Source organism: Salvia splendens, chromosome 16 (assembly GCF_004379255.2).
Source record: "Salvia splendens isolate huo1 chromosome 16, SspV2, whole genome shotgun sequence".
NCBI lineage: Eukaryota > Viridiplantae > Streptophyta > Magnoliopsida > Lamiales > Lamiaceae > Salvia > Salvia splendens.
The window spans coordinates 29,478,292-29,504,968 of NC_056047.1; the positions used below are offsets into that span (position 1 = coordinate 29,478,292).

Here is a 26,677-nt window from a genome sequence, read left to right on the forward strand (position 1 = left end):
AAAGAGAGGATTGACAGAGATCCTATGGCTGAAGAAGTTAATGACAGAACTTGGCTTGATGTCAAAGGAGCCATGCAAACTCTTTTGTGACAATAAAGCAGCAATCAGTATATCTGAGAAACCAGTACAACACGATCGAACAAAGCATGTTGAAGTAGACCACCACTTCATCAAGGAGAATATAGAAGCAAGGGTGATAGACCTTCCATTTGTTCGTTCAAAAGACCAGTTAGCAGATATTCTCTCCAAAACTGTGGATGCAAGAAGCTTCTGTGAAGTATTGGACAAGTTAAAAATGGGAGATCCCATTGTTTAACTTGAGGGGGAGTGTTAGAAGAAATCAAGGAAGATATGCAAAGATTATGGAATCAATTATAATTATTCTTTCCTGATTTATAGCTAGGGTAAATCATATCATATCATACCATATGTAAATATTTCTCTTCCTATTTAGGCGTGTAATTCCTTTCTCTGTAAACACACTTGAATGAATATATGAAACCCTTTCTCAACATAAAATTTGGAGTTTGAGATGGCTGGCATGATTGGGAAAATACCTTAGTCGAATGAGGAGGAATTGGGAGAGACCAGCCTTGCTCTTGTGAACTCTTGACAGTGGATTGCAGAGTTCAGAGTTCTTGAGATTTGTGTGAGAATCAAGGTGTGAGAGGTGGTAGAAAAGAAAGAAAGATTAGGGTTGAAATAACCATGTCTTGTAGGAGTGATTGTGGTAATTGATTCTCAAAATAATTGAGATTAAAGGCTGATGGATGGTTATTTTTGGAGTAGATTGAAGATTGGAGAAACTGCAGGAGCAATTGTTTTCACAATTAAATTGTGTTTATGGTGCCATACTTGGGAAGATTGTAAGAAAAGATTGACCAATTTTGCAGATTGCCAACTAGATACTTCACATTCTGTAACAAATTTTTCCAGTTGTGGACTTAGATACCCATTCTGTAGGAATTTGTTAGTTGACATTGTGTTTTGGATTAACAATCTTGCATATATATGACTCTAGTAAATACATCTCAGAACCAGCTATATGGTTATTATTTCAATGTAAACTTTGTTCCAATTATGTAACTATGTAGATATGCATGTTATTTAGCTGAAACATTACTATTGAAATATCGAACAAAGAATTTTGGCCTTGTGACAGGCAGGCTTCCATGGGAGTTTCTATTTTGTCATCATAATCAAAGCCAAGGTTGACTTCAAATAACCTGTAATTGACTTGGCATTTATCTTTTCCTTCCCCTTTCTGGCTAATCTTCCTGAATGTAGGAGTGTTTATCATGGATAAATCTTAAAGACATGTGTTTTGATAGAAAAAAGTAGGATGTTATTGCTTGCTGCTTGTAGCATGGCAAAAACAGATTTTAAGGATGCTGATGGGGTTGCCTGTATGAAGCCAGGATACCACTAAAGATTTAAAAATTATCAAGTAGATATAGGTTCATACTTGTATCTCTGCATACAGTGGATTGGAAGCAGTCATATACTATTCACATTGCTGTTATTGAGCTTCAAAACTGAAAAAGATAAGCCTTGTTGGGGTACTCAATACAGCCATGAACACAGACAAAAAATATAAATATAAGAAGCTAGTGGGCAACATCTTATTGGACCTTGTGCACCTTTACAAAATTTCATTGGATATAACTATATATTTCTGTCATTTTTATGTCACAACTGTCAAACATACCAAAATTGAAGGACACAATTAGAGGAGAAAGATATGTAATTGATATAGAATTAATGTGTATTACATTGTCATAGAATAGGTTGATCTCTTACCTAAAATACATTGTAATTCACTCCTACATAAGGAGGCAGAACCGAGACATACATACATCAAAAAGAAATACAATTCTTATCTCCCAAAAGCTTCTCATATGCATCGCCTTTTCAAGTCTCTCGATTACCATCGTTAAGATGGTATCAGAGCAGGTTCGGGACTCAGAACAGATTCATCACCGTCCCGGGCATACCTTTCCCGACCTTTCCTAGAACCCCTGCAAAACCTACCAAGATGTCAGAATTTGACACAATCAACACCGATCCTCCGGCGGGCGGCAGCAGTGGTGGCGGCGAAGGGGGTGAAGCTAGGGTTCCCACGGCAGAATTACGGGAGGCGGCCAGAGTACCAAATCGCAAGCATACATATGCCCAACTCTTCAAAATTCCAAAACTACCTCCCACAAATCCTAAATACACTAACCGACCCCAGCCAAAAAAAGCCATTCAGAATATACCCCGAAAATCCAAATACTCCAAATTAACCCCCGCCCAGGAGTTATGTATCCAATTACACCCCAAAATTCCCAAAAATCCCAAAGCCATCCCCTAAATTCACGAAAATCCCAGTTTCACCCCCACCGAAAGAAAAACGCAAAAAACACCCCCCAAACTTCCGAAAAAAATCCAAACTGACCCCCCACTTGCAAAAGCTTTGCAAATTGCACCCTCCTCTCAATGTTTTTTCGGGCCAACCATATCCTGCCGGAACTCCTTTGATGCCTTAGCCTGTTCCTCTACATTTGTTTCGGGCCCAAAAGACCCTTAATGGATTTTTTACTGTGGGGCAACAGACACGATATCATTTGAAGCCTCAGATTTTGTTTCCATAGCCAAATCAAAAAAATCCTATGTCCAAACTGCCAGTGGGGACCTAGCACAAGTTATGGGGGCTGACACAATCAACATCTCGCCGACTCTATGCCTCTCGAATTGTCTTTTTGTTCCGTCTTTATCACATAAACTGTTATCAACAAGTCACGTGACTAGAGAACTGAATTGCAAATTACTGATGCAACCTCGCTTCTGCATGTTACAGGATATCAAGACGGGGACGATAGTTGGGCGTGGCACGGAGCGGATGGACTGTACTATGTGGAAGAGATAGCCCAACAGAGTGCTGCAATGATGCTGACTCCCAGACCGACAGACAGACAGGCTTGGCTTTGGCATCGTCGGTTAGGGCACCCATCTTTAGGGTACTTTCGTCTTCTTTTTCCTAAATTAGCTAGATCCTTGAACTCCTTGAACTCAGTTTCAACACACCATCCATATCCTTAGATCAGACAATGGGGGGAATTTGTCCACAATAAAATGCAAGAGTTTTTTTTTGGAATAAGGGATTAGTCCATCAAACCTCGTGTGCGTACAATCCGGAACAAAATGGGGTAGCCGAAAGGAAAAACAGGTACATACTCGAAATTACCCGAGCTCTCTTAATTGAATCTACCTAAATCGTCTACCTACTGGCATTCTCAACTTCAAAACTCCCTTAGATATTTTTTCCCAACACTTCGACATCCCATCATCCCTATCCCTAGAACCTAAAGTGTTCTGATGCTAAGTCTTTGTCCACATTCCTAAACACGAGCGGTCCAAATTTGATCCCTGCGCTCTCAAATGTGTTTTCCTAGGCTATGGGAAAAATCAAAAAGGTTACAGATGCTATGACCCTAAGACTCGTACGATACACAGCACAATGAATTGTGATTTTGTGGAAGGTGAATACTTCTATGCCCAATCTAGTAGTCAGGGGGAGACACAAACTTCAGCCAATAGCCCGAATAATGACCTCCTAGATTAGCTACCAGATACTCTAAACAACCAATTAGGGGGAGTGCCACCAGGGGAATTACAAACAGGGGGAGAGCCACCAGGGGAACTACAAACAGGGGAAGAGTCACAGCCAAGTCCAGTCACAGACGTTGGTACACCTGAGGAAGTTAGCAACACCGTCGGGTCGTTACCTCCGGTAATATAGAATGTCGAACAAAGTGACATTGACCAGCCGTCAACCTCGCCTTCGATTCCTGAGGTAAACAGTTCAGATTTTGATAATATACCTCCGGACAACACTAACATTCATAGGGGCAATGGAGAGGAGTATGGAACAAGTGGACAAAATGTCGATTCAACAGACCCATACGAGTTACCTCCAAGAAGAACAAGAGGAGTGCCTCATCGAAGGTACTCACCAGACTGGAAAGTGAGAAAGGCCAAATACGCAGTCTCCAACATTTCAAAACTGCTCTATATGAAGAAGAAGACATTCCGCAAACATTTGAGGAGGCAAGTAAACATAAGAACTAGAGGGAAGCCATGAAGAAGGAGATAGACGCCTTAGTAAAAAATGGTACATGGGAGAAATGTACATTGCCAACAGGAAAGAAGCCAGTTGGATGTCGGTGGATATTCACCATAAAAAGAAGGGCAGATGGTTCAATCGAGAGATACAAGGCGAGACTTGTGGCTAAAGGATACACCCAAGTATATGGAGTGGATTATGAAGAGACATTCTCCCCAGTGGCAAAGATGGAGACTGTGCGGACACTATTATCTGTAGTAGCTTGCAAAGACTGGAATCTACACCAGTTCGATGTGACTAACACATTCCTCCATGGAGAACTATAAGAGAACTAGGAAGTATACATGGAAGTCCCACAAGGTTTTTCCAGGGAATTCGGAGAAGGAGAAGTTTGCCCGTTACGAAAAACCTTGTACGGTTTGAAACAGTCTCCACGGGTCTGGTTTGGCAGGTTTTGCCAAGCTATGTTCAAGCACGGATTTCAACAAAGCCAGTCTGATCACACACTCTTCACAAAAAGAAGAGACAACAAGGTAACTTGCCTTCTTATCTACGTTGATGATATGATTATCACGGGAGATAACGTAGAGGAGATCCAGAGGTTGAAGGAGAATCTGTTCAAAGAATTCGCGATGAAAGATCTAGGAGCACTAAAATACTTCTTGGGGATAGAAGTGTTGCGATCCAAACACGGAATATTCCTAAGGAAGAAAAAGTATGTTCTAGATCTATTGGCTGAAATAGGTCTCCTTGAATGTAAGCCCGCAGACACTCCAATGGTTCCTAACCATGGTTTGAAGATAGAGGATGGAACAGAGCTCGCAGACAGAGAAAGGTACCAACCGCTTGTCGGAAAACTCATCTATCTCTCACACACCAGACCTGACATTGCATACGCCGTGGGTATTGTAAGTCAGTTCATGCACCTACCTCAAGCTAATCACATGGAAGCTGCACTGAGGATCGTGCGTTATTTAAAAGGAACTATAGGATATGGGGTTTTCCTAGCAAAGAGAGAAGACTTGGAGATTGATGGATACACCGATGCCGACTGGGCAAGCAACCCGGTGGATAGAAAATCTACGGGAGGCTACTTTACTTTCATAGGGGGAAACTTGGTGACATGGAGAAGTAAGAAACAAAAGGTTGTAGCACTGTCTAGTGCTGAAGCTGAGTTCCGTGGAATGAAGAGTGGACTCATGGAAATCCTCTGGCTAAGGAGGTTGCTCACAGAAATTGGGTTCCCACCTACTTGAAAGAGTCAGTTGTTTTGTGACAACAAGGCCGCCATAAGCATCTCAGAAAACCCAGTGCAACACGATAGAACAAAGCACGTGGAAGTGGATCGACACTTCATCAAAGAAAAACTAGATGGCGGTGTTATCGAGTTTCCGTTTGTCCGTTCTGAAGAACAACTCGCGGACATACTCACCAAAGCAGTTCTTCCAAAAGTCTTCAAGTAAACGTTGGTCAAGTTAAGCATTGGAGATATCATTGCTCAACTTGAGGGGGAGTGTCAAACATACCAAAATTGAAGGACACAATTAGAGGAGAAAGATATGTAATTGATATAGAATTAATGTGTATTACATTGTCCTAGAATAGGTTGATCTCTTACCTAAAATACATTGTAATTCACTCCTACATAAGGAGGTAGAACCGAGACATACATACATCAAAAAGAAATACAATTCTTATCTCCGAAAAGATTCTGATATGCATCGCCTTTTCAAGTCTCTCGATTACCATCGTTAAGAACAGCAGTGCATGAAATATTAGATCAACGACTTTACAGCAATGGCCACAGACTGAGTTCGCAATACATATATACTGTGTTAACAATTTTCAACAAGCAATGACAATATGATCCCCTGTGAGCATTAATCCTCATATGTCTACAATGTTAGGTTTATTTGTATAAAGTGAACACGAATAGACACGTTAAAATAAAGTTCAATGCTAATGAATTGGGAAATAAGGTATCAGGTATACCTCTAAATCATTACTCCCTCCATCCGCCATTAAATATCCCATTTTTCCTTTTTCATCCGTCCGTCAATAAATGTCCTATTTCACTTTTACTACTATATTTGGTAAGTAGACTCTACATTTCACTAACTCATTCGACTCACATTTTATTATTAAAATAAAGTTCAATGCTAATGAATTGGGAAATAAGGTATTAGGTATACCTCTAAATCATTACTCCCTCCATCCGCCATTAAATATCCCATTTTTCCTTTTTCATCCGTCCGTCAATAAATGTCCTATTTCACTTTTACTATTATATTTGGTAAGTAGACTCTACATTTCACTAACTCATTCGACTCACATTTTATTATAAAACCAATATATAAAAGTAGGTCTCACATTCCACTAACTTTTCTATCTACTTTTCTACGTAAAGTTAAACAATTTCTTAAGACCCGTGCCAGTCAAATATGAGACATTTAATCATGGACGGAGGGAGTATTTCCAATACAGAGGCACTAACAAATTACCATCTTCAATGGTACTTCAAAATCCATCTCATTTTTTATTTTTTACAAATTATAGTACTCCATATTTTTGGATTTACACTAAGACATACCCGAATTCCAATTTGAGAGTTTGTGAATGTAAAAAGTAATGAGATATTTTACAATAAAATGAGTTTTAGTATGACGTAAATGGTTGGAGATGCTCTACGATATCTCGTGGTAATGAATAATTATAGGCAAAATTATTAAAGTAACTATGTGTAGTTATGTTTCGTTAAGTTATTATCTTAGACAATCAAGCTTACATACTACTATATATATAAATCACCTATTTTGTCTTCAACACCCAGATTCAACATAACCAACAAAAGTGGGTTAAGCATATTTAAAAATATCAGTTTGATTGCATTGGAGTGATCTAAGTGAAGGAGAAGACAGCTATATATGGCCGGATCATGAACACGTCCGATTGGCAACAAGAAGTAGTATATGATAGAAATCCATGGGTTCCATCTTAAAATCAATTGATGATAAGAGGAGAGGCCCATGAGACTTATATAGTGGATTAAGCTCTTTGTGTACAGAGATGTGGGATATTATTATATTCATTTTTATGTTTCAATTGCCAACACCCTCCCTCAAACCCTTCAAGGTGACCCTTCAAGGTGACCCTTCAAGGTGAATCTTGGAGGGGTTGAACTTTTTTATGATCGATTGGACAATCGGCCCAATTTTTTTTTCGATCGGTTGGACCACTGGCCCAAATTTTCAGCCCAGTTATACTGCTGGGTCAGTCGTTTTTTTCGGTTTCAGCCCAGATATACTGCTGGGTCAGTTAAATATAACCCACAGTCGGCGACACGCTCTGATACCATGATAGAAATCCATGGGTTCCATCTTAAAATCAATTGGTGATAAGAGGAGAGGCTCATGAGACTTATATAGTGGATTAAGCTCTTTGTGTACACCGATGTGGGATATTATTATATTCATTTTTAAGTTTCAATTGCCAACAATATATGCCAATAATTGACGTTGTATACAAGGTTGTTAATTTCATTACCTATATATAAATTTATATCATGCATCTTTAATAATTACCCATCATAGTATTTTTCCTTGTCACATTAGTTAATTTGAAGCATGGTAAGTGTGTTAACTAACTATACTTTTAAGTTGATGAGTTTAATGATCTAATCATATAGTACATGATCTACATAGGGAGAGGGAGAGGACGACGCAGAGAAGGGTGCGACGACGCCATTGGAGATGAAAGGGAAAGGAGGTGCCCGAGCTGCATCTTTCGTTTATGGTTTGGCTGCATTGGAAAATATGGGTTTCGTGGCGAACATGATGAGCTTGGTCCTCTACTTCATGTTCAAGCTGTATTTCGATCTCCCCACAGCTGCTAACACTTTCACTAACTTGATGGGAACTACTTTTCTACTATCTGTTGTTGGTGGCTTCATCTCCGACACTTTTATTAACAGGTTCCACACCTCCATCATTTTTGGGGCACTTGAACTCATGGTAATTAATCTACCTATATAAATATTTAATATTCTTTATAGATTAATTCCCTAATAATTTTCAATCAATTGATTCATTAATTCAGGCTCTAGTAATGCTGACCATTGAAGCTCACTCCAAACATTTGCTACCTTCATTTTGTGGAATCGGAGAGTCGAGCTGCATAGGGGGAGGCAAGGCCGTCTACTTCTACACGACAATGTTCTTGCTAGCGTTGGGAGCGGGTGGACTGCGGGGGGGCTTTCCCGGCCATCGGGGCTGACCAGTTCGATGAGAACGACCACGAGGAAGCCAAGTCGCTGGCAAGCTATTTCAACTGGCTGTTGCTGAGTATAGTTGGTGGTGCATCAATCGGAGTGACAGTCATCGTCTGGGTTTCTACAAACCACCCTTTCAAAGACAACAGGTGGAAGGGGTTCCTCATAGTCACCATTGCCACCTTTTTAGGTTTCGTGGTTCTTGTACTTGTGAAACCCTTTTATCTCCTCAAAATCCCGAAACACAGCCCACTTGTTAGAATCGCACAGGTATGCATATTCACACAAGTTTGTCATTTGTTGACATCAGATCTTAAAAGCTGACGGTCCAAATTATAGTTTAGAGTTTATACAATATATAGAGTTTACGTTTGATTATACATTCTAACAGGTAATAATAGTTGCGGTAAAAAATCGCGGGTTGTCTCATGTGAGCTTTACGAGTTGAGCAAGAAAGATTTAGACTCCACAATCGCAATAATTCCTCACACCAAACAGTTCAGGTAATGATCGTATTTATCGTTTGGTAGTTATGTTAGGGCAAAGTGAACGCACCTATTTGAACTGCATCGTATTCTAACAACTAGTCAAATTTAATCTTGAATCTTCGGGTACAATTGGTAGTTACGTTTTGTTAGGATAATATCTGATGTTTTATATGTGTAATAAATTATCTTGTTGTTCAAGTAAGTGAACAACAATTGTTACCGTATCATATCTGTTGGAGAAGATCTCGGAGTATCACGAGGAATCGGCTCTCAATCACGGAAGATCACGGAAGAATATATCCTGCCAATCATAGAAGATACCAATTAATGTAAATTTATTTGTTTTCCTTGTATAGCTCTCGTTAGGCCTATATAGTAATACCTTATGTATGACAATGATAGAATAAATGAATAATAATCTCTTCTTCCCTACCGATCTCAACCTAGTTTAACATGGCATCAGAGCAGGTTAGATGTCGGCTCAGAGAAATCTCATCATAGCCGAAGATATACCAATCCCGACCCTTTCCAACCAAAATCCAGAATAACCAAATCCTACAGAAAATGTCAGAAACAGCCGAAACCAAAATTGATCCAGAACAACCAACCAGACTGAAAAATAGTAAGAATGTCGTTGTGGCGTTCAAACTCGACGGAAAAAAATACCCGCTGTGGTCGAGACTTATGAAAGTCAAGATAGGCGGCCAAGGTGCGTATTCGCACATCCGAAAAGAACCCCCAGAGCCAGGGAGCAAGGGGTACAATGATTGGGAGGAGGACGATTTGGTGGTATTCTCGTGGATCGTCGACAACATCGAAGATGAAATCATCGCCGATTTCGCGCACCATCAAACATCCAAGGCGCTGTGGGATAGTCTCGCAGTGACATTCGAAAACAAGGCAGACAAATACTTAATATTCGATCTGGAGGAGAAAATTTTAACGATTAAACAAGGAAGCATGGACTTAGAGACATATTACCGAAGGATCCATGGGTTATGGATCAATGTTGACCGGTGCCAGAAGAAGCCGATCACATGTTGTGATAAGGGGGTCGACCAATACCGAGTCCACTTGAACGAGAAGCGGCTGTTCAAGTTCCTAGCCGGGCTGAACCCGGAGTACGATTCGATCAAGAGGGACATCCTCAAGGAGGAGCCCTACCCATCAGTGGAGTCGGCTTACGGGTGGGTGAAGACGGAGGCGGCTCGACGACAGATCATGCCACCGGCATCGTCTTCCCCAAACCTCGAAACCGTCGGTGTGAATACCGATACATCATCTGGAGATGGAATCGGGAGTGGATTGGCGGCCCAAAGCCAACGACCATCATATCGGAATGGAGGACCACCGCGCCCCAACGCAGCTACCGGCCGACCGGAAAACCGACCGGACAAATCAGGGCTGTGGTGCACACACTGTCAGAAGCCCAAACACACGTATGAGACGTGTTTTAAACGGCTAGGTTATCCCGAATGGTGGGAGGAGAGGCAGAAGATGAGGGCGGCGAAAATCGCGGTCGGAATCACCGACGAACAACCCAGAAATCAGAACGGAGGGCGTGGGGGAACAACCCAGAATGGACCGACGGTGAGCACGGAGGCTCCAACCGGCGGCGGCAGCATCAGGGGGGCCGGGAATTTTGCTGGAAGAGAGGGGACGGCGCCGACGGACAAAGGAGGTATTGGGCTTGGTTATACACCAAGCCCTAGCAACTCTCTCTATCTACATAAACCCCCCCTCAAGTTTCGAAAATTGGAAATTGAACCCCATTATTTGCCAAGTAGACCCCCAGACTGTGATAATTTATGTTTAGGCCCATATCATGCTGAAAGTTCTGATTTTAGCCCATATGTTTGTGAATATGTAACAAAAAACCCATTTGCTCCCTTAGATAAAATACCCACTGTATTCCATGTAAACAGGGGAACCAATATGACGAAGGGATGGATTTTTGACTGTGGGGCCACTGATACTATGACCCCAAACCGAAGTGATTTTATTAGCATGAGTAAAATTGCTAAAACCTATATTAAAACCGCCAGTGGGGAATTAAATACAGTTGAAGGGTCGGGTACTATAGAAATTTCTCCCACACTCCGTCTCCAAAACTGCTTATATGTTCCGACCTTATCACAGCGTTTGATGTCAATTAGTTATGTGACAAAGGAATTGAACTGTACTCTTCTGATGCACCCTACTTTCTGCATTCTACAGGATATTCGGACGAAGAGGATACTTGGGCGTGGCACTGAGCACTGTGGACTTTACTACGTGGACGAGATAGCTCAACATGGTAGTGCAATGCTGGCTCACGGATCCACGAGACAAGAAATTTGGCTGTGGCACCGACGACTAGGACATCCTTCCCCTGGTTATTTTAAGCTACTTTTTCCAAACCATTCTATTCCTGCTGATTTCTTTTGTGAGACTTGTGTTTTGGCAAAAAGCCACTGACAATCTTTTAAACCTTCAAACACTCGTATGCAATCTATGTTTTCGTTGGTTCACTCTGATGTGTGGGGTCCGGCACCTTTTGTCGGGAGGAATGGTTTCCGTTACTTTATTATATTTGTTGATGATTGCACACGTATGACTTGGATCTATTTTATGAAGCATAAATCTGAGGTTATTGATAAATTCGTTTTGTTTTGTAAAATGGTTCAAACCCAATTTCATACCTCAATCAAAATCCTTCGATCTGATAACGGGAGGGAGTTTATCAATAGCCCCATGACCCAGTTTTTCCAAACCCAAGGAATGGTTCATCAAACCTCCTGTGCCTATACACCAGAACAAAATGGGGTAGCCGAACGGAAAAATAGGACGATCCTAGAAATCGCCCGAGCCCTAATGATTGAATCAAAAGTTCCGGAACATTTTTGGCCCGAAGCCATAGCCACTTCCGTCTATCTCATGAACCGGTTGCCCACAAAAATACTAAACAAAAAAACCCCTCTCGATATACTATCATCCCAGTCCAAAATCCCTCAACACTTGAACCTTCAACCAAAAGTCTTTGGGTGCACTGTCTACACTCATGTAGCTAAACATGAGAGGACCAAATTATCCCCCTGTGCTACCAAATGTGTGTTTGTGGGGTACGGGGTAAACCAAAAGGGCTACCGCTGCTTTGATCCTCATACCCGGAAAATCACCACCACCATGAACTGTAACTTCTTAGAAACCGAGTACTTCTATCATACCCACCTTAGTAGTCAGGGGGAGAGTAGTAGTAGTACCAGTAATTCAGTGGACTATCTAAGTTGGGTTGTGCCACTTCCAAGTTCTTCGATTGGGGATCCACCAGAACCAGTGACAGTCACTACTGCCGAGCATGTCTTGTCCTCGGCCAGTGAGTCATCTCAACCATCCCTCGATCCTTCTTCCCCGATATCCGAGGTAATTACTGATCCGAATCTCCATACAATTTCCACTGATCAAACAAGTGCAGAACCATTGGAAGAAGACAACACAATCGACAGCGACACAGGGAGGTACGTCCTTCCTTCCCGGAGCACTTGAGGAATTCCCCCAAAGAGATATTCACCTGAGAAAATTGGAAAAAATAGTCGGTACGGAGTGGCGAATTTTGTGCAAGGGAACCTAGCAAAAATGGCAAAGGCATTTGAAGCTGCCTTGTACGAAGAAGAGGAGATCCCGCAAACTGCCGAGGAAGCAATAAAGCATAAGCACTGGAGGGATGCTATGCTTACCGAAATGAAGGCATTGATGAGAAACAATACATGGATCAAAGACAAGTTGCCAGAAGGAGGAAGAACTGTTGGGTGTAGATGGGTGTTCACTATCAAAAGGAGACCAGACGGTACTATAGAGAGGTATAAAGCCAGACTTGTGGCAAAAGGGTACACCCAGACGTATGGGGTCGATTATGCTGAGACCTTTTCACCTGTGGCGAAAATTAATACTGTGAAAGTACTATTCTCAGTTGCTGCCAACAAGGATTGGCCCCTTCATCAGTTCGATGTGACGAATGCATTTCTGCATGGAGAGCTGCCAAAGCCTGTGTTTATGGATCCTCCCCCGGGATTCACGGATGAGTTTCGAAGTGGAGAGGTGTGTAAGCTGCAGAAGACACTTTATGGGCTAAAGCAGTCTCCAAGGGCGTGGTTTGGGAGGTTCACAGAGGTGATGAAAAAGTATGGATACCGGCAAAGTAACTCCGACCACACACTGTTTAATCATATATGTGGATGACATGATACTTACCGGGGATGACACAGAAGAGATGGCCGAACTAAGGAAGAATCTGTTCAGTGAATTCGAGATGAAAGATTTGGGACCGTTGAAGTATTTCCTGGGAATAGAAGTTCTGAGATCGAGAAAGGGAATTTTCATCAACCAGAAGAAATATGTGCTGGATCTATTAGCCGAAATAGGGATGTTGGACTGTAAACCAGCCGACACTCCAATGATCCAAAATCATGGACTTCAGATGAAGGAAGGAGCAAGGCTGACTGACAGAGGAAAAAATACCAACGATTGGTCGGAAGGTTGATCTACCTGTCACATACAAGACCAGACATAGCTTATGCTGTAGGAGTGGTGAGTCAGTTTATGCACGCACCCCAAGAAGAACACTGGGAGGCAGTTCTACGGATTGTTCGTTATTTAAAGGGAACTGTCGAACACGGGTTACTATTTGAGAAACACGGGCACCTACAGATACATGGATTTACTGATGCTGATTGGGCTGGAAATCCTAATGATAGGAAATCCACCGCGGGATACTTCACGTTTGTGGGAGGAAACCTCGTAACATGGAGAAGTAAGAAACAAAAGGTAGTGGCACTATCTAGTGCAGAGGCCGAGTTTCGTGGTATTAAGAGTGGATTGACTGAATTATTGTGGCTTCGGAAACTCATGAGGGAGTTGGAGATGTTTTCATCTCAAACTTGCAAGCTGTTATGCGACAACAAGGCTGCGATAAGTATCTCTGAAAATCCAGTTCAACACGATCGTACTAAGCATGTGGAAGTGGATAGGCACTTTATAAAGGACAATATTGAAGCAAAGATAGTTGAAATGCCTTATGTTAAATTCGAAGACCAGTTGGCGGACATATTGACTAAGGCAGTGAACTCGAAATCATTTCGAGAAGTGTTATGCAAGTTAAATATCGGGAATCCCGTTACTTAACTTGAGGGGGAGTGTTGGAGAAGATCTCGGAGTATCACGAGGAATCGGCTCTCAATCACGGAAGATCACGGAAGAATATATCCTGCCAATCATAGAAGATACCAATTAATGTAAATTTATTTGTTTTCCTTGTATAGCTCTCGTTAAGCCTATATAGTAATACCTTATGTATGACAATGATAGAATAAATGAATAATAATCTCTTCTTCCCTACCGATCTCAACCTAGTTTAACAATATCTAGTCGAAACATGACTAGTCTACGAAACGGTATAAATATTTAGGTGGCTAGACAAAGCAGCAATCCTAGGGGAGAAAAGAGAGGCAATAGAGTGGGAAATCTGCACAGTGAAGGTGCTAGCAAGGATGTTACCAATCATAGGCAGCACCATCATCATGAACACATGCCTCGCCCAGCTGCAGACCTTCTCCGTCCAGCAAGGCAACCGAATGAACACTAAGCTGGGGTCATTCACGGTCCCCCCCGGCCTCAATCCCGATCATCCCCCTCCTCTTCATGGTCATCCTCATCCCCATCTACGACGCGTTGTTCGTCCCCTTGGCACGCCGCCTCACAGGGCACCCCACGGGGATCACCCAGCTCCAGCGCGTGGGGGTGGGGCTCGTCCTGTCAGCGGTGTCCATGTCAGCAGCCGCCCTGGTGGAGGTGAAGAGGAGGCGGCAGTCGCTGAAGAACCCATTGGCGCCCGTGAGCCTCTTCTGGATGTCGTTCCAGTACGGCATATTTGGGATTGCGGACATGTTCACGCTGGTGGGGCTCATGGAGTTTGATGGTTTGGCGAATTTTTTATGGTGATGAATGCAGGAAAATACAGATCACGACACAGAGATTTACGTGGTTCGATTTACTGAGGTAAATCTACGTCCACGGGAAGAAAAGAGGGCAGAGTTGTATTGCTTGATCTGTTTTCTACAGCTTACAATACAGACTTGCTATATGATCTTTTATGTCTAGAGAGCTCTCTTTAGAACTTAACCCTTTTCTATCTGATCTAAGTTCTATTTATACATTGAACTAAGATCGTGGCTTGCATCACCACTAATGATGGTTGTGGATGTCGTGGAGGTCATGGAGATCCTGCATGGGTCCACTATCTTGCATGAGATCCTGCATGAGTCCACTATCTCTGTACTTGGTCCACTATCCTGCATGAGTTGACTATCTTCCAGTTCGGTCGAATACTGAGACCGAACTGCTGAACTATTGCCGAGCAGCTTTAGCCGATCTGAGAGTAGAGCTTGACTGGTCGGCTTTTACCGAGCTGTAGGCTGGGGCCGAACTCTTTGGTAATGCCGAACTGATACTCTTCCTTGGGCTTTGGGCTGATGGGCCGTCACTGCTGTTGGGCTTGTTTAGTCTGTACCCCATCACTACCCCCCCCGAAAAACGAAGTGAATCACTTCGGCGAAGCGAGTCACTTCGGCATTCTGGATAAAGGTACGGGGTAAGTTGATGTTTGTCCTCGGTCTTATGAAGTAAACTCTTCTTTGACCGGACTTGGTTTGTGTCCTAATTTGGCGAGTTTTATCACTCGGATCGGACTTTCCGTTGTCCTAATTTGGGGATCGGACTTTCCCTTGTCCTAATTCGGCGAGTTTTATCGCGTGGATCGGACTTTCCCTTGTCCTAATTCAGGCAAGTTTTATCGCGTGAATCGGACTTTTGTTGCAGTTCGTTTCAGACGAAGTGCTTGATTCTTAAGCTGAATTGTGGTCTTGTATCCTCTTTAGAAGCTTTGACTTCACAATCGTTGGCTTATTGCAGTTCGTTTCAGACGAACTGCTTGTTTAAGCTGAATTGTGGTCTTGTATCCTCTTTAGAAGCTTGGACTCACAATCGTTGGCTTGTATATGTTCTAAGAAGGGGATCAGCCTTCGAAGAACAAGATACCTCAGTAACATTTGTAAGAGACGACACGCACAGAGACAGACAAAACACACAGACAAAACGCACAGAGACAAACAAAGACCAAGCAAACCAAAGAAAGCACATTGACCGAACAGGACTCAAGACTGACTGACCGGACTGTCTCTTACAAATGGAACTTCTTGAGGTTGGAAATGTGCCATGTTCGGGGTACCTGTTCTCCTGACATGTGAGCCAATTTGTAAGACCCTTTGCCGAGGACTTCTGACACCCGATACGGACCTTCCCATGTGGGTTCGAGCTTGCCCAGCTTTTCTGCTCGGCTTACTTCGTTGTTTCTCAAGACGAGATCTCCCACTTGAAATTGCAGCTTCTTCACCCTTTGGTTGTAATACCGGGCTACTTGCTCCTTGTACTTGGCTGCTTTTATGCATGCCAATTCTCTTCTTTCTTCGGCAAGATCTAGCTCGGCTCTCAGTCCGTCGTCATTCATTTCTGCTGAGAAATTTAGAGTTCGGGGACTGGGTATGCCGATCTCCACCGGAATCACGGCTTCAGTGCCGTACACAAGACTGTACGGAGTTTCACCGTTGGAGGTTGTGGGTGTAGTTCGGTAGGACCATAGGACTTGAGGGAGATTTTCTACCCATTGTCCTTTGGCTTGTTCTAACCGAGCTTTTAACCCTTTCACCAGGATACGATTTGTTACCTCCGTTTGTCCGTTTGCTTGTGGATGAGAGACCGAAGTGAACCGCTGTTGAATATTCAGCTCTTGGCACCAATTCTTGAACGTCTTGTCGGTGAACTGAGTCCCGTTATCCGAGATGAGGATGTGGGGTATGCCAAATCGGCACACTATGTTCTTCCAGACGAAATCCAATGCCTTCGAGCTCGTTATCGTAGCTAATGGTTCAGCTTCCACCCACTTCGTAAAGTAGTCCACGGCAACGATTAGGAATTTTATTTGCCGAGGAGCTTGTGGTAGTGGTCCTACTATGTCTATACCCCATTGCATAAAAGGCCAAGGGCTTTGCATAGTGGATAGATCGGTCTGCGGCATCCTTGGGATATTTGCATGGATTTGGCACTTCGGGCATGTCTTGACGAGCTGCACTGCTTCTTGTACCAAGGTTGGCCAATAATATCCCCATCTTAGAACTTTTTTAGCTAAAGCTCTAGCTCCGATGTGGCTGCCGCACGATCCTTCATGAACTTCTCTGAGGATGTAGTCCGTCTCTTCTGGCCCTATACATCGTAATAACGGCTGAAGGTAGGACTTTCTGTATAAGACTCCTCCATGAAGTTCGTACCGAAGTGCTCGGCATGTGATTTTCCGAGCTTCTCTCTTACCCTCGGGCAGTTGTCCTTGACCTAGATACTGCAAGATCGGCGTCATCCAGTTCGGCGAGCTGGATACTGAATGTACCTCAGCTTCATCAATGCTTCGATGCATTAATTCCTCCGCCTTTGAGCTTGGACATGCGGCTAACTTACTTAAAGCATCTGCTCGGCTGTTTTCTGCTCTGGGAATGCGGATTATCCGAAAATAAGAGAAACTTCGGCTAATGCTTTGCGCTTTGTCTAAATATTTCCTCATCCTCTCATCACGGGCTTCACTTGTACCCAACATGTGATTCACTATGACTTGTGAATCACAATGGATTTTGAGAGACTTGATACATAGACTTTGCGCTAGCTGGAGTCCGGCAAGGAGGGCTTCGTATTCGGCTTCGTTATTAGTGGTTGGGAATGAGAACCGAAGTGAATAGGTTACCTCGTGTCCATCGGGAGCGATAAGCAGAATACCAGCTCCACTTCCCGTTTTATTCGAAGCTCCATCTACGAATCCGCTCCAGCAGTCCGGCGGCTCTTCTTCGGATTCCAAGGGCTGTGCTAGTTCGGCATTGGCAGAATTTTTCTGTTCGGCAATAACAGGGATTGCTTGATCGAACTTGGCCTCTGCAAGAAAATCTGCCAAGGCTTGTCCCTTGATGGCTTTTCGAGGTAGGTACTCGATTGAGTGTTCTCCCAGCTCTATGGCCCATTTGGCGATTCTGCCTGATGCTTCTGGCTTGGTCAAAACTTGCCGAAGAGGCAGATCGGTTAAGACGCATACCTTGTGAGCATAGAAGTATGGCCGCAGTCTCCTTGCTGCATTTACTAACGCCAGAGCAATTTTTTCCAGAGGTTGATACCTTGTTTCTGGACCTCTTAATGCTCGGCTTGTAAAGTAGATGGGAAACTGCTTTAGGCCTTCTTCTCGTACAAGCACCGCGCTAATGGTTTGATCGGATGCCGCTAAGTATAAGAAAATCACTTCGGCATCTGTTGGAGCAGAGAGAATTGGAAGCTCGGCTAAATAACTTTTGAGCTCGTCAAAAGCCTTTTTCTGCTCGGCTCCCCACTCAAACTTTGGTGCCTTTTTTAACACTTTGAAGAACGGCAGTTGCTTTTCGGCTGCTTGGGAAAGGAATCTATTCAATGCGGCTAGACATCCAGTTAGTCTTTGCACATCGTGTATGGACTTCGGCATCGCCATGTTCTGAATAACTTGAACTTTTGAGGGATTTGCCTTGAGTCCGTCCTTTGAAACCCAACAACCCAGAAATTTTCCCGAATCTACCAAAAAGGTACATTTTTGGGGGTTGAGTTTGAGGTTGGCTTTTCGGAGCGCGTCGAGAGTGGATTTGAGGTTGTCTTCGTACTCCGAAGTGCTTTTGCTTTTGACAACTATGTCGTCGACATACACTTCAACCTGTTTTCCGATTAGGTGCCGAAAAAGCTTGTCTACCATCCTTTGATAAGTGGCTCCGGCATTCTTTAAACCGAATGTCATCTTTTTATAAGCGAAAATGCCGAAATCGGTAATGAAAGCTGTTTTCGGAGCGTCACTCTCATCCATCAACACTTGGTGATATCCTTTGTATAAATCAAGAAAACAGAAAATTTCGAAGCCGATCAAAGCTTCTACTTTTTTATCTATATTCGGAAGGGGATAGCAATCTTTAGGACAGTGCTTGTTTAGATCGGTAAAATCTATGCACATCCGCCATCCTCCTTCTTTTTTCTTGATCATCACAGGATTGGCCACCCAAGAAGGATATTTCACCTCGAATAGTACATCCGCTTTTAGTAATTGGCGGACTTCGTCATGGATGACTTGGCTTCTTTCTGCCGCAAAGAGTCTTTGCTTCTGTTTTACTGGCCGGATTGAAGGATCAATATTTAACCGATGAGTGATTACCTCGGGGGGCACTCCGGTCATGTCCAACGGAGACCATGCAAAGACATCTTTGTACTCCTTGAGGAGCTGAATGGTCTTTTCCCGGAGTAGAGGCGTTCCTGCGAAGCCGATCTTGACCGTTCTGGATGGATCATCTTCGTATAACTGAACGGTCATTGAGTTCGGCTCTGAAGTGACTTCGGTCATCTCGCTTGCCTCTGACTCCGGTTGCTGTGATTGCTATGCTTGATGGTGCCGAACTGATTGCTCGGCACTTTTAAGCGCAATCTGTAGACATTCTTTTGCTCTCTTTTGATCACCTCGGATGACCGCTATCCCACCTTTAGTGGGGATCTTGATGGTGAGGTGATAAGTAGAGCAAACGGCCCGAACTGTGTTGAGCCAGTCTCTCCCCAGGATGATGTTGTACGGGGACCGAGCTTTCACCACAAAGAACTCGATCATCGTATTGGAGCTTGTAGGCGCTTTTCCCACCGTGATCGGAAGGCTGATAATACCTTCAGGGCGGGTGTCCTCCTGGGCGAAACTTTTCAGAGGAAGTGGAGCCGGACTGAGCCGAGCTGGATCCACTTCCATTTTATCGAAACATTCTTTAAAAAGAATGCTGACTGACGCTCCTGTATCCACAAATACTCTGTGGATCAGTTTGTTTGCCACTCCGGCTTGAATGACAATAGCGTCTTGGTGAGGAGAGATGGCTGGGACGGGATCGGCATCTGAAAATGTAATCACTTCGTCTTTCTTCAGCCTTTTATGTGTTGGCTCCTCTTGATTGGAACCTCTGCGTTCTGCTTTTAGGGACGACTTAGTCTTCCCGGCAGGGAGAGCATCAATAGTCTGGATTACTCCATCATATTGCGGCTCGTCGTCGTCTTCGGGATCCTCATGCCTTTTCGGATCCTGAGGATTGCAGTTCGCACCTCTCTGCCTTTTGTTCTTTTTCGGCTGCTTGCTTTGGTATTTTTTTAACGTTCCTGTTTTCACAAGAACATCAATACCTGCAGCCAAATTTCGGCACTCCTCGGTATCGTGACCGTGGGCTTGATGGAAGGAGCAATATTGATCCTGAGGTCGCCGCGCGGCTGATTTCGTCATCCGCTTTGGTTTTTCGAACATATCGGAATGTAGTTCGAAAATTTCCGCTCTTGACTTGTTTAATGGTACGAACTGAGCGGGCGGCTTCTCAGGATTGAGACGTGGCCCCAATCTGCCTTGTACCGGTGCCCTTTGAATTCTTTCAAAAGGAGTTCGGCGAGGAAGCACCTGGCCGCTTTGATCGGGCTTCTTTTTCTCTTCTCGGGATGAGCTGTCTAAAGACCGTTTTCGACGGTCTGCCTCATCCGCACGGGAAAACTGGTCCGCAATGTCCCACATTTCTTGAGCTGTTTGCGGACCGCACTCCACGAGCTTTCTGTAGAGAGCTCCGGGCAGGATTCCATTTTGGAATGCCGAAATGACAAGTAGATCATTGAGATTATCTACTTGTAGGCATTCCTTATGGAATCTCGTCAGGAAGTCGCTGATCTTTTCGTCGCGACCTTGACGTATAGAAAGCAGCTGAGCCGAAGTAATTCGGGCTTCCGCTTTCTGAAAGAACCTCCTGTGGAAAGCATCCATTAGATCTCGGTAGGATCTAATGCTGCCTTGAGGAAGGCTGTCGAACCACCTTCTGGCGTTCCCGATGAGCAGCTCGGGGAACAGCTTGCACATATGGACCTCATTGAGACCCTGGTTCGCCATATTATATTGATAGCATCCCAAGAAGTCATGAGGATCCACTAGCCCGTCATAAGTCATTGACGGTGTCCGGTAGTTCCGCGGCAAAGGAGTTCGGGTGATATCGTCCGAGAACGGAGTCTTTAATGCTCCGTACATGGCGAACCCGACATCTCTTCGGTATGGAGGAGATGGAGATCTCCTGTGATTCCGGTACCGAGGAGGAACAGGAACATGTCGGGGTTGAGGATTCTTCTTCCTGGAAGACACGGCACTACTGCGGTAGTGACTTTCATGTCTGGATGAGGAAGGAGAATCCACCGTTTTCGTCTTCGGCTGTTGGCTCTTTTGCAGGAAGGCTAAGAACTCATCCTGCTTCTCAGCCAAGAACAGCTTGACAGCCTCATTCAAATCAGGCTGCTGGGAAGACTCGGTGTGTGGACCTTTTGAGCGGCTTGTTCCTTCATCGTGAAAACTGGAAGTAGATGTCTCCCGAGGCTGTTTTCCGGACCTGCGGGCTGGACTAGCTTCCTCATGGTTTTCACGAACGGTATTACGGGTAGTGTGTGATCTGGTATGCATTTTTTTGGGGTGGAAAAAGGGTCAAAAATTCGCTTTATCACAAATTTGGTTCTCTGTTTCCCACAGACGGCGCCAGTGATGGTTTGGCGAATTTTTGATGGTGATGAATGCAGGAAAATACAGATCACGACACAGAGATTTACGTGGTTCGATTTACTGAGGTAAATCTACGTCCACGGGAAGAAAAGAGGGCAGAGTTGTATTGCTTGATCTGTTTTCTACAGCTTACAATACAGACTTGCTATATGATCTTTTATGTCTAGAGAGCTCTCTTTAGAACTTAACCCTTTTCTATCTGATCTAAGTTCTATTTATACATTGAACTAAGATCGTGGCTTGCATCACCACTAATGATGGTTGTGGATGTCGTGGAGGTCATGGAGATCCTGCATGGGTCCACTATCTTGCATGAGATCCTGCATGAGTCCACTATCTCTGTACTTGGTCCACTATCCTGCATGAGTTGACTATCTTCCAGTTCGGTCGAATACTGAGACCGAACTGCTGAACTATTGCCGAGCAGCTTTAGCCGATCTGAGAGTAGAGCTTGACTGGTCGGCTTTTACCGAGCTGTAGGCTGGGGCCGAACTCTTTGGTAATGCCGAACTGATACTCTTCCTTGGGCTTTGGGCTGATGGGCCGTCACTGCTGTTGGGCTTGTTTAGTCTGTACCCCATCAGAGTTCTTCTACAAGGAGGCGCCCGCTGGGATGAAGTCGCTGTCCACCTCCTTCACGTGGATATCGTTCTCATTGGGATATTTCTTGAGAGTGTGTTGGTGGAGGCGGTGACGGCGGTCACTAAAAGGGTGACGCCGAGCAAGAAGGCGTGGGTGTATGGATTGGATTTGGATAGGAATAAGTTGGATCTGTTTTATTGGCTTCTTGCTATTTTGAGTGTCATCAACTTCTTCCACTATCTATTTTGGGCAATGTGGTATAAGTACAAGACCAACGCTGATGACGATAACGGTGACAATGGCGGCGTTGTCGCAGTTGAGGCTGCCGGAGAGCCTGATAAACTTGATTGACTGTGTTTTATATTCTTTTTTCTTTGCTTTTGTTTTGTTTTTGGTTTCGTTTTATGTTAATGAGTTTTCATCGGCTTATTACATTGGAAGGTCTTTTGAAATAAGAATGTAGAAAAACTACATTTTCCAGTTTATTGCTTAAAGTTTCTGCAAATTTCAATTTAGAGTTAAACTAAAATTATTTTTTTGTATGATCTGAATTTATGGAGAATCTATTTCATTATAATTATTCTTAATAGGTCCTTCAACTCCTTAAAAGGTCTCATAAAATGGAATCCACACCATACTCTTATACTAGATGAGATAAGATCATTATCAAATTATTGTGAGATAAGATTTAAAGATTTTAAAATGTCTGATGCACTATTTATTAGCACTAAAAATACTTGGAAGCATACACGGTAGATCTAGTATATATAAAGGGTAGTACCGGGATACCGAACACAAGGAATAGAATTACAACTGACTACCATATACTAAGCTTCATATACTATTTAAAGACACATAGTTTTTTGGATTGATTTTATAAACTAGACAGAAACAAAATAAACAAATAACAGAAAACATAAAAACAAATAATACAAAGCATGCCAATGATAGTAGAATTTTAGGATCCAAAAACATAATCACGAGCTATTCTCCAATCGACTTCCTTGAATGAAGGTCTCTAGAGTTATTAAGTCGGTTACAATACTAGATTAAATCCCCTCCCGAGGTGAGAAACATGTAGATTAGATGTTGAAACCAAAGTCCCCTTTAAATTACTAACATGTAACTCCCAAAAAATCGTTACGACCAATGACCTCACATGAAACCTTAACTCTCCTGAGTTCTATTAAATTAAAGTGTGAATTATCCATTTTCCAAGTGAATTATTTCGTCTCCCGAGTACTATAATCAACTCTAACATGTATTTAAGAGGTAGCTAATCAATTGAATATAGAAAGCACAAGGATAAATCAAATAAATGCAAGAGCTAACAAGGAAAATCAATTGATCTTCACCAAAAATTCCACAAAAGATGTTATACTCATAGACAAGTAAATACACCAATTAAAGTACGAGACATGAAATAAATTGATAAAATCCAAGGCTGAATCTTCAATATTCAGCCTTCTCTTGTCTGGATCTGCAGAGCTCCGCCCCAATGGAAGATGGATGAATTATGTGTGGAATATGGGATGGAAGAAGGTGTAGAGAGGGAGAAGGATTGTAGGCTCTGAGATCGAGAATAAGACTTAGGTTCAGAGGTATTTATAGGCCGGAAAAAGGTTTATTTTAGATAATTTTCGTGTCCTACAAGAAATGAGAGAGATTTGTGCAATATTTATTTTCTTCCCTGAATTTCGGGCTAATTTCTGCCAGCTTTGACTACACTGCGCAATGTTCGTAGAATAGTCATAACTTTCTCCAAAGAACTCCGATTGAGATGTGCAAGGTATCCACGTGAAGATCTTTCGAAGACGAACAAAATAATAAAAAGGAAACGAAAGATGAAACATAAATCATGGATCAACTAAGCCCTCCCGGGGACTTTCTTAAAGAGGAACCTCATGTAAATACCATGGAATAAGGTTTGATCTTGATCCTGTTCCATTCCAAAAATGGAAAGTTCGACACAATTGGGATTTTTTTTGGAAATTGGATGCAGTTACTAATTCATGATCTAGCATGTATAGAATGAAAACTTCATTCTCGATTCTACGAGAATTTTTATGAAAGCCTTTCATTTGCTTCTCTTCGATGGAAGTTTGATTTTCCCAGAATGTATCCTAATTTTTGGCCTAATTCTTCTTCTGATGATCGATTCAACCTCTGATCAAAAAGATATACCTTGGTTATATTTCATCTCTTCAACAAGTTTAGTAATGAGCATAACGGCCCTATTGTTCCGATGGAGAGAAGAACCTATGATTAGCTTTTCGGGAAATTTCCAAACGAACAATTTCAACGAAATCTTTCAATTTCTTATTTTACTATGTTCAACTCTATGTATTCCTCGATCCGTAGAGTACATTGAATGTACAGAAATGGCTATAACAGAGTTTCTCTTATTCGTATTAACAGCTACTCTAGGAGGAATGTTTTTATGTGGTGCTAACGATTTAATAACTATCTTTGTAGCTCCAGAATGTTTCAGTTTATGATCATACCTATTATCTGGATATACCAAGAAAGATGTACGGTCTAATGAGGCTACTATGAAATATTTACTCATGGGTGGGGCAAGCTCTTCTATTCTGGTTCATGGTTTCTCTTGGCTATGCAATAATCACTGATTGGACTTCAACAATGCTGGGAAAATCGGCTCGAATTGAGGTTGCTGCACTTTTCCTTTTTTTCACCTTTTTCTATCTTTTTCTACTATTTATCAACAAACACGTCAAAAATGCCAAATGTATAAAATATGCAATTTAAGATCATAATTTGCATAATTAACATTTAAAACGAACCAAATCTAGTTCTTAAAAATATGCAAAATCCGTGTGTGTCAACTCCCCAAACTTAATTATTTGTTTGTCCTCAAACAAAACAAGAGAAAAACTAATAAAGAAACACAGATGTTAAGAACTAGACTTCATAGTTGCCTCAAAAATTACAATAAAAATAAAGTGTTTGACAAGAATACAAATCAAATTAAGCAAATCTTATTAGTGCACTTTCATTACTAGCTCGTTGATCAACTTGAACTACATCTGCTCACAAATGTTTAGAATGTGTTTATCACTCACTCTCAAAGTGTATAAGGTAATGAATATATGCTCTCAGATCATGCAACATGCAAAGTTTACCATAGGCTTGCTCATAGTCTAATCCCTGCTCTACTTTATGTGATTAAAAAAAAATCAGAAAGGTCTTTATTTTAGGTTATAATGTAGGCGTTTTGGTAAGGTGAGGAAATATGGCTAAAAAGTGACTAAACCCAAACATAGCAAAAGTGATCAATTTCCACTATATCAAACTTAGCACCCTACCAACAATTCGAATCTCAGTAAATTCTAAACTTTGTCCAGATTTCTTCTCACTTTCCAAATTCCTTTGATTTTTCTTTTTTTCATTTTTTTTCAATTGTTTTTCTTACACATCCTTTCATCTTTTTTTCATGCACAACAAAATATCCCTTTCAAACCACATATGTCTATATACTACAATTTTTACATGAAAGCACACTACTTTTCTTTCTACCTCATCTCTCCAACTCTTTTGCACAAAATATAAACTAAAATTCCCTTAGAGTGTATGAATATCTCCCCTTTATTTAGCTTCCAAAGAAAAAGGCTTTAAAGGCTCAAAGTGGCTAGCTAGGAAAAAAAATATTTTGAATAAGGTCATTAATTTGGATATATAAAGTAGCTAAGAAGGATGGCCTAACGTCCACTTTTATCATTTAAACACTATGTAGACTTAGGCAGACTAGGAGCAAGTTCTAGAAACAAGTATATAAATGCACGTAAATCATACATGAAAGAAATTTATGGCTCAAGTCTCACTAGGTATAAGCATGATTCAAGGCAAACAAGTAATTCAAGCTATAAGCATGATTCAAGGCAAACAAACAATTCATTGTTTATGCACATTTTCACAAAACTCTCAAATCAATGTATCAAGTCAACTCAACCAACACATAAACAAACTTTTCATCATAGGCAACTCAATCTGATGTCCCTAAACATAAGTATTTCTAAGTTTTATATGTTATGCTCATGACAAGATTCACCTCGGGTTTATTAAAAAAAACAACTAAAAAAAGAGCAAAAATAACTAAACTCACGGTCCACCACGTCATCCCCACAAACTTATTCAAAACTACGTTAAGAATAAGTTTGCAAAGTCGGTAGGGACGTGAGTAAACTAAGAAAACAAATTAAATTAAAACGAGATTAAAAAAAATGATACCAATGTTGGGTTGCCTCCCAACAAGCGCTTGGTTAACCTCTTTAGCTATACGTTCTTTAAAGCTCATAAGTTATCCTCCAGTCTCGGGACTTCCTTTGGGATGCCTTTTGTACCAACAATTTTGCAATGTGAGCATAGAATGAAGAAAGTCGTAGTAGGGTACAAACCATAATATGTGGCAATCCCCCTAACTTGAATCACATCAAGGCCTAAATATGCAAATCAAATTATCTACATTAACATGATCATTTTACATCCCCCATATCTCTACCCCCAATTAATTGCAAAAAATTTCAACAATA

The 26,677-nt window shown here is 42.2% G+C and overlaps 1 pseudogene; it reads left to right on the plus strand.

Annotated features, from left to right (window-relative positions):
• The first annotated feature begins 6,774 nt into the window (after positions 1-6,774).
• On the plus strand, positions 6,775-22,478 carry LOC121770474 (annotated as a pseudogene).
• The last annotated feature ends 4,199 nt before the right edge of the window (positions 22,479-26,677 follow it).